The sequence below is a fragment of the Etheostoma spectabile genome, chromosome 15 (genome assembly GCF_008692095.1).
Source record: "Etheostoma spectabile isolate EspeVRDwgs_2016 chromosome 15, UIUC_Espe_1.0, whole genome shotgun sequence".
NCBI classification, from domain to species: Eukaryota; Metazoa; Chordata; class Actinopteri; order Perciformes; family Percidae; genus Etheostoma; species Etheostoma spectabile.
Genome location: NC_045747.1, coordinates 35,001,192 through 35,010,273, shown reverse-complemented (window position 1 = coordinate 35,010,273; position 9,082 = coordinate 35,001,192).

The following is a 9,082-nucleotide window of genomic DNA, read 5'->3' as shown; positions in this document are numbered from 1 at the left end:
CTGTTAACTAGTCAGAGTACCCATTTAAATAATACCCTTCTTTCAATGCAGTCTCACGCCCAGACGTGAAATGGTCAAGTTATTTGATTGTTAAGTTTCACTTCTTCTATCTCTTGTTGTCTACTTTTCCGGTTCTTTCATGTAATGTGATTTATTTATGTAAAGTTCACGATTTTCAAACATGATCATTTCAGGAAACTGCATTGACACGGGCTGCTCTGGGGAACGCGACAAGGGGAAAGAAAAACACCATGCAGGCGACAACAACAGGACAGTGGGGTGGGGAAAAAACAGAAAAAGGAAGGAACCGTCACTGCAGGAACGCCAACAACAACAGGAAGTGGTTGTGGTTAGGAAGAGAGTAGGAAAGGAACGGAACACACGAGACGCGATCCTGGTCTCCGGAAGTGAAAGTCCTGGGTGTTTGACCATCCACCCCTCCGACCAACTCACCTGCAGGATTTTCGGTTTTTCAATAACTACTCGGTTTCCTTGAAATACATTTTTTTCAAATTTGTAACAACACAAGAAAACAACGACAATTACGTGACCTGTACCACAATCAATAGACTAAATAACGTGAGCATTCACAAAACTGCCATGAGACTGGGATGGTACATTTACAGGGTCAAAAGACAAAATGGGTTATGTTAATTATCGACCCAAAGTTTTGTTCGCCCTTCTGGCTGTGGGTATATGGTCATGTTTTTTGCAATGTTCTCAAAATTGAATGTCTCTGTAACTGGACGCTACCAGTTGTTTAAAAACAACAACAACACGCAACAGTAACAAGTCCTGCCTCTAATAAAGCCCTGCTTCAAATACAGAGCTGTATCTTCGCAGTTAGGTAAATAAAGAGCCTGGCTTTTATTTAGAAATGCACAATTGGAATTATTGATTGAGGAAATTCGTGGTAATGTGCTGTGGTAGTTATATAAAATATATATATATTAGATATATATATCACCACGACTCTATATCAGCAAAGCAAGATTAGATCATCCACAGCAAAGTATATATATGGTGAATAGGAATATTGTAGTGATGAAGCAGACCCAAATGATATAACATTGTATTATATTATTTTCGCATGACAAATTAAATCTGCGGAATTTAGCAGATAATTATTCTGTTAGGGTGGAAGATGTGTTAACATTTTGAGTTTTATTAAAAAATAAATAGTAATTTGTGTAAATTGCAGCAGGAAATCTGCAAAAAACTCTACGAAAAATTTATGAATCGGCAGCTAAGAAACAAAAAATTGCAGATATAAAAATGTTATTGTCACATTACAAGAGTTGGTAATTATGCTTTTTAACAAACAAAATTAATTAGTTAGAAACAAAAAAAGAATGGGGTAGGAAGTGTCATGCAAATCTGTACAGCTATTTAGGACAGGCTAAACCAATCCTATATTAAAAACTAAATTAAAAGGACAAGTGTAATAATTTAAGATTCAACGTACACATTTTTTTGTGCGTGTTTTCTTTTAGATATGTTTTTATGCAAAAAAGGAATCAAAATATGATATTCATGTTATCACCGTGTGTTGAATGTTGTTAGTTACAAATGACGAAAAAAATCTAAACAAATTAAAACCTAACGTAAAAGGGGTTTTAGGTGTGCTGAACCACAGTTAGAATAGCACTTAACTTTATAGCCCAACCCCTCAGTTCCCACAGTGTGGGCTGTTCTGTGTGGACCTGTAAAGCCGCTGAAGAGACCGTGTGTACATTGGCTTACAAACACAGATGACTTTACAGTTGAAAATCAACACGTCTCTGTATCCGTGCTCCACAGTGCTGTATATGTGGCAGCATGACGGGCCGGCGCATCAAGACCTGCTGGACCGAGCCTCTCAGAGCTCCGCATACTGACTCCCTCAGTACCACCCTCCGCATGACCTGGTCAGTATCTGTGTGTTGTGTTGGTGTGTTGTTAAACTGTTCAGAGACCTTTACTGAGTAAAGTACTAACACCACAAGTAGTTACAAGGTGAAGTCGAGCATTAACAATGTTACTTAGGAAATGTATTAGGATCTCCAAGAAAATGTACTTAAGTATTAAAAGTAAAAGTGCTGAATGCAGGAAACTCCTCCACTTTGAAACGAGAAAGGATCAAACCGTTCTGTCCAATAAACTAAGGGTTTAATCGGCTAATCATTCAGAGACTTGTAGGCTTTTTATATAGTAATATATATTAAAACATTGGATTTTTAAAAAACGTGTTGTAATTTGCAAAGGAAATAAAGCTGGTAAGGATGAAGTGGGAGTAAAAAAGTACATATATCTCTGAAATGTAATTGACTAGCGAAGGAGAAAGTGGCAAAAGGCAAAACAAAGTACAAAAAAAAGGACCTCAAAGTTATTACCGTAATAGAGTAAATGTACTTAGTTACATCCACACTGTGTAAGAAACACCAGAAGTGCGGGGGCTGGATGTCGGTTTGAGGGATCGTAGACGCGATACCTACAAGTGGTCCAATATGAGCAGCCTCAAAGTCTGTGTGTAGGTCACACACATGGCAGGCCTGCTGTCGAATGTTACACTCAGCCAGTCTCATTGCAAAATGGTACATATTAATCTATTGATGTGTACAGGGACACGTTTTTTTCGTTTTTCGGGTGATGAGCATGACTTATAAACTAATGATTTTAATGGGAAATCACTTTCGTGAACAACACGATTATGGTAGCGAGTAGTATTGAAAATTCGCAGAAAGGAGGTTGGTTGAGGTGGTGGTTGGGTCCAATAACACAGGGATTCACGGAGACCAGGCATGTGTCAAAATGTTGCAGTTCCTTTGCTGTGTTCTTTCCTAACCACAACCCTCCTGTTTGTAGAGATGGCCCACGTATGTCGTTCCCGTAGAGTTTGGGTTTCATTTCCCGTGTGTTGCGCCCCAGCGACAGTGGTGTTGTCCTGGCGGTGCGAGTGTCCCCAAAGGAGGTGCTGCAGCCCAGCTAATGGCAGTCTTGTGAAATTGTCACGTTCCCATTTGTGGTGACCACACAAAATGAATGAGAACTATACGTCCCTGTGGACGAATCAATTAGAACAAAATACGTGGACCACACTGCCTGAGAGGGTTTGGCAACTTGGTTCTACCGTTGTTGGCAGCACATGTATAATAATTCAGCGGTACTTGGATATTGTTGGGTAGTTTAATTTATAATGAAACATGTATTTTATATCTACATGTGTTTGTGGTCCAACACCAAAGTAATACAAAATGCCTTCTGCTGAACTCTGCCCACCAAAACCCCACACATACTCACCAACCAGATGTACCGTATATACTGTAGCACAGGCTATTTATGTTAATCCCTGCTAAGCACTTCGTTTAGACTACTAATACACTTCTCTCTGTTTTTGTACTGTTGTATAATGAAGTTGATATGTAATATATCAAACTAAAGGGTTTCAAGAGACTGTAATGGAGTAAAAGTACAAAATTGCCCTCGCTCCACCTCTATTCCAGCATATAGCCACATTCATTCTTGAGCAGTATTCCCCATTTACTTGCATCGTAGTCCAGTTTTTTCATGTATCAGTGCAGCGGGAATACAATACATGAGGCAAAATATATATAAATCATCTCCTCTGCCCCCCTCACGATCTCCAATTCCTCCCTATAGGCCGGGTGATCCATGGCCCGCGGACCCAATGTGCCACACCGCCTCTCTGCAGGACACTCTTGAACGTAACCAGGCTCTTAAGTATCAGTGAGATAACATGAGTCTTCTTTCTTTTTTTCAATTGCTACGTGATTGACAGAGGATAGGGGCTACTGGTGGAAATGTATTTTGTTCTTAAGTTTAAATCGAAATTAGAGGAAAAGGTCAGAAGCATATGCATACAGTATAAAAGAAATTCAGCAGATTTATTTATTTATACAGGAAGGAAAATGCTGTAGGTTGGTCGTTAAGGAGTACGAGTGTGCGCCAAGTAACAAACAGTTTTCAAGCTCGAGCGAGCTTGTGGAAACATGAAGAAAAGCCTGTCAGCAGAGGAGTTTGACAATCTACTGGATTAACAGAAGTTCTGGAAGGTACATGTGGTAGTTTTCAAAACAAGAGCCTGTATTAGCCAATAGGCTTCGCATTAAATTCAACACTGTGGGTCGTAACATACATAGGTATACGTCCTAGTGATGTGCACCTTTCAAAAACTACGACTGTGATGGTCCATTGCCATGTTTGGTAGAGTCACTTCACATACTATCTTAGTCTCACTAATTGAACACTAAACATCATGAAACAAGCAGAGGGTACTTATCTGTACAGATTTCCACCCGTGGTCAGATGAGCAACAGGGGAGACACTTTGTTCTCATGCTACGCCTCCAGAAATAGTACTGCTCCAAATCTAAACCCAGGTCACCCTCTCACTTGCTCTCAGATACATCACACTCACAATTACCAATACGCCCATTACTTGATATGCTCTAAAGAGATTTATCGTAGGGCTAAGGAAAAAAGCTCGGCGTGAAGCCTACGCAGAAGCATAAACACATATTTACCCCTAGCATTGTATCTCTGTTGACTATGTGTTTGACTCTTCTTCAGGAGTCAGACCTGTTGTCATTGGCTCGCTCCTGCTCCAACGGGAAGACCCCCTGCGCGGTCCTCTCCCACTCTGCTAACACGCGGCCTCACCTGGCCCAGAGCAGCCATATCACAAACAAGATCCAGGAGCTGCAGGAGCACTCCAAGAACTGGGAGATGGCGGCGTGGACATCACTATATGGCAACGGCTGTGGGAAGACAAATCCTTGGAATAGCTTTTCCGCCCAATTTTAAGGAAAAGGTCAAAACTAACTGGTAAAGTGTAAGAGAGCCTATTGCATTTTTCGTTTCTTTGTCCAATCGTGGTCTAGGTTGTCAGTGCAGTAATGAGGGATAAAGATTCAAAAAACAATATCTATAGCAAAATGGAGCGTTTCTGCAACAGACAGCATTTTTTCGCATATGCACAAAATAGCACCACCACCTGTCCTGTTCTGATAATTCCCCATTATTTATTATTATTTATCAATGTATTGACAGGGACAGTGTCAGCAACTTAATACGGCTGTAAATGCACCAGAAATGTAGCCAAAGACATGTTTTTCAATCCGTGGTACCTGGACAGATCTAAAATTTGTCAACTAAAAAAACAAAAAAAGAGAGGATGTACAGTCAACACGTACCAAATATAAAAGAGTAAAAAGATAAAAAACTCTTCAAATCCTTTTAAAATACAGTGTACAATTGTAATACAGGACATGTGGAAATAAAAATAAAAAAATAAAAAAGATACTCCACATTGACACAATAGTTATGCACTGGATTGGGAGCCAGCCCAGGTTTAATTTTATGCCCACATTGGTGCTGACTGAGCAACCAGCCACCAGTGGCTGTTGAATTGGGACAATAAGGGCAGACTGGCTTTTCAGGAATGCGGGGACAAGAGCTCAAGACAGAGGTTTTAGAGCAGGGTGCTGCAGCATTAGCGCGACGGTGAGAAAAATTTCAATGTTTGTAACTATCAAACGAATGTAACGTTATTCTGATGGGGGGACGGGGCTTGGAACAAGGATTATAAGGGGGGCTTAATATAAAAAAGTTTAAAATGAATTCCGCCCAGACCCAAGTTGTCTCACTTCTCTGCTCCTGTCTCATGCCAGATGGCGGCCGGCTCAGACCATTTCCTTGCTGCCCTACAGAGGGGAATGACATCGGGACCATTTTGCGACATAGATTCCAAATTAACAACTTCAATTCCTGTGGTCCGTTTCCAGCCGCGAGTTCCAACAAAGACGACAGCTTCCTGAAAACCTGCGGCTTCGCCGGGCAGCAAAAATGCAACCGGAGAGTGCTGAGGAGGGAGACGGCGGCAGAATGTTTTTCAAAGCTGGTGTTCTGAAACTCAAACTATAATAGAAACATAGCACGTTGGAATACTGCTGTATACCTAATCTACGTTACGATTTCTGAGCTTGCAGAAGGTCTGAACGAGATAGGATGTATACATGGACACACAGGAAATCGATTTGAGACACTCGTTTTATCATCAGGTGCAAAATAAAAACGACTTGGTATTCTCAATGTAAATTCACATGGTTAGATATCATGGCATTTTAGCGTTTATTGATTTTGATAGAGGACTCAACTTCCTTTGTCAAATTTCAAAGAAGGGCCAAAAGTGTGACTTATCGAACCAGCTCCTTTTTACGTTAAACGGTCAAAAGGTTAAAACCAGGTTGAGACATTTCAAGGTACGGGGGTAAACCAACAGCTTCTACTGCAGCTTGCTAATGTGTTACAAAGCTCAGGGAACAGATGTTATCCAGCTGGTCGGCCATTTGGACTGACCATTGTGGTCACCAACAAAACATTCTCATCCCTATGACGCGTCAAAAATGATGCGTGGCGGCTGCACTTGGATTTAGGGCTCAAAAGCTGTCCACTGTCGGGCAAGGGGATTTTGTAGGGCAAGTGAAAGCTAAATTTACTTGTCCCACGGAAAGTTAAAGTTTCCCCAAAATCCGTGTTAACCAGGTCCAACCAGAATGCTTTTGATTGCCAATCAGGCAGGCGATCCAAGTAATAATCATGCTGCAGTTTTTTAAACAATACATTTCTCTATGCTTCCGATGGATGAAGAGTTGGAGTGGAGCGGATGTTTCTTAGCACACGGCCAGCCGGCCAAGGTGCGGAAGAAAAAGAACAATTAACCTTCCACAACACGACACCTACGAGGTTAAACGTGGAAAGAAAATACAGCGGGAGAGTGAATTCGACAGGTGGCTGCGGTATGAAGAACGGGTCGTCTGCCAGGAGCAACCCAAGTTGGCGAAAATTAGTGGCAATTTAGCACCTATACTTCTGTTATAAGCAAAAAAACAAACCTTTTTTTTTATACAAGAGGACGACAGATTTGGTCTTCATATTAATTACCATGTGTGATCTTTATGCTTGGCCATTTACGAGCGTTTTTTTTTCCGGGCGGTCGAGCTAATGTATGAAGGCGTTCCAAACAGGACGCGAAAGGGTATTGTGAGTCAAGTACTGCTGCTGAAGGCACCGACCAAGCGTCAGCATTTGATGAGGTTGGGAATCGAGACAACGGCGGCACAAACTGGGTACCTTCCGTGAAGCCTTCTTTCTTGCCCTTCTATGAGCGTGTATGTGTGTGATGACACGCAGGGTGGGACATTGAAATCCCACAGCAGCTCTTCAACAACCATTTTCACATAGGCTTCATAGGAGAATTAATTTTTCTTTCCCAAACTATGCTGGACGATTGCACTTGAGATTTAAATCACTTCTTGAAAGCCTTTTGGAAGCGATGCTTATCAATTCAAGTTTCTTTAAAATGCACATTAATAACAAAAAAATCATATCTTGGCACAGTAAAATTAGCTGGTTGTTTTTGTAGCCCACCGACATCACCCCTTTTTGTGCAACATATGGAAACAGGATGTGTTGGTGTGTAAAGCGGCTGCAACAATACAAAAACCCTGGATGGTGTGTGTGGCCAACAACTGGAAACTTTACACATTGTTTGTTGCTATCAGTGCTGATCAATATTTACTTAAGCCTTCTTAAAAAAAACAAAAAAGATTGGCTCAATTGCAATATTTGGTGCGGAATCTTGTTGGAGTTCATGAGCTCCTCAGTCTGTCGTGACAGCTGGATGGTGCCCATTGCCGGGGTCGGGATCGGACGCTCCGGCCGTCCACTTCACAGTCCCCCCTGTGAGCTTTTTTTTATTGTTTAGGGTTTTAATACTGGAATAGCCTAGTTGCTACTATTAGTATATAATTACTGCATACCGCAGTCTATCTACAGTGTGCAGTCGGTGAAAGGCAGTCTACGAGTACTGTCTATACTAACCCTGTCAAAGGGTAGTTTAAGTAATACGCAGGCTAGTGCAGGAAAAAATAAGACGATATTACAGAGTAGCGCTGTAAAAACGCTAGACAGAGCGGATTATTAAAAATATTGTTTTCCTTCATGTTTCGCCTGGTTTAGATGATGAGTACTCATTATCAGTAGGGAAGTTTAGCAGTTGCAAAAGGCTGCTGACGGCGTTTTCACAAAAGCTAGCTTCAGAAACACGGTTCTGTGAGGTGGTGACGGGATGGGAATCTTCCGCTCACAGTACCATGAGAAGGACGTCAAAACCAGTAGCAGTCATTGGGCAAGAGCCTAGTTTTCCTTTCTCTTACAAAAAACCCTAGATGCTGACGGAGAAAGAAGTTATGGTACATGTATCGATGGGGTGGTTGGGTGGTGGGTAGTATCAACAGTAGTTATGAATCTCACAAGTACGAGTACGATGGAGCACGGCATCGGACGATACTCTGATGTCAATTTCTGAGGAAGAATAAGCCTACAATCATCCATAGGCCTTTAAAAGTTAATACAAAAGTTCCGTAGTACTACTCGTTCCTGTTAGCAACAAACTGTTCGGTCTCTAAAAACCAGAAGAGACAAATTCCATGCGCAAAAATTCTATGCTTTCGGCAGATGTTCAAACTCAAAGGCTGCATAGGTAGTAGAGATATAGCTTATGGATCAAGCATTCTTATTACATCAGTATAAACTTAGCGATACCAGCAAACGCTGCTGCACTCGAGTATCGTGAATCCCTTATAACATGAATGAAACGTGTGGTCGATAATACAAAAACAGGGCCCGTATTTTCACATGTATATCCTACAAATGGGAAAGCACGGGGAAGGAACTCAGATCCACATCAAACAAGAGGGTAACAATTGGTACTACTCAGCGTTGTGTGGGTTGAACAGACTTACTGGTGTTTGCCTCAGCGGTCTCGTTCACGGGTGTTAATTAACCGATGAACGGAGGCAGGATTTCTCTACCAGTGTAACGTTATTTGGTTAACCAAAATTTGTGTCTGGGCTCAGGGGCTGGAGGCTAGAGGGTTGGCACGGCTTGTCAATCTCTAACAATTCACCCTGAGACTGTACACCAAGCGTAGCGAGGGGGGCCGAGGGCTAGTGAGTATCAAGGCCACTGTCCAGGATGAAACAACAAAGATCCAGGAGTACATCAGGAAGATGGCCCCCAAA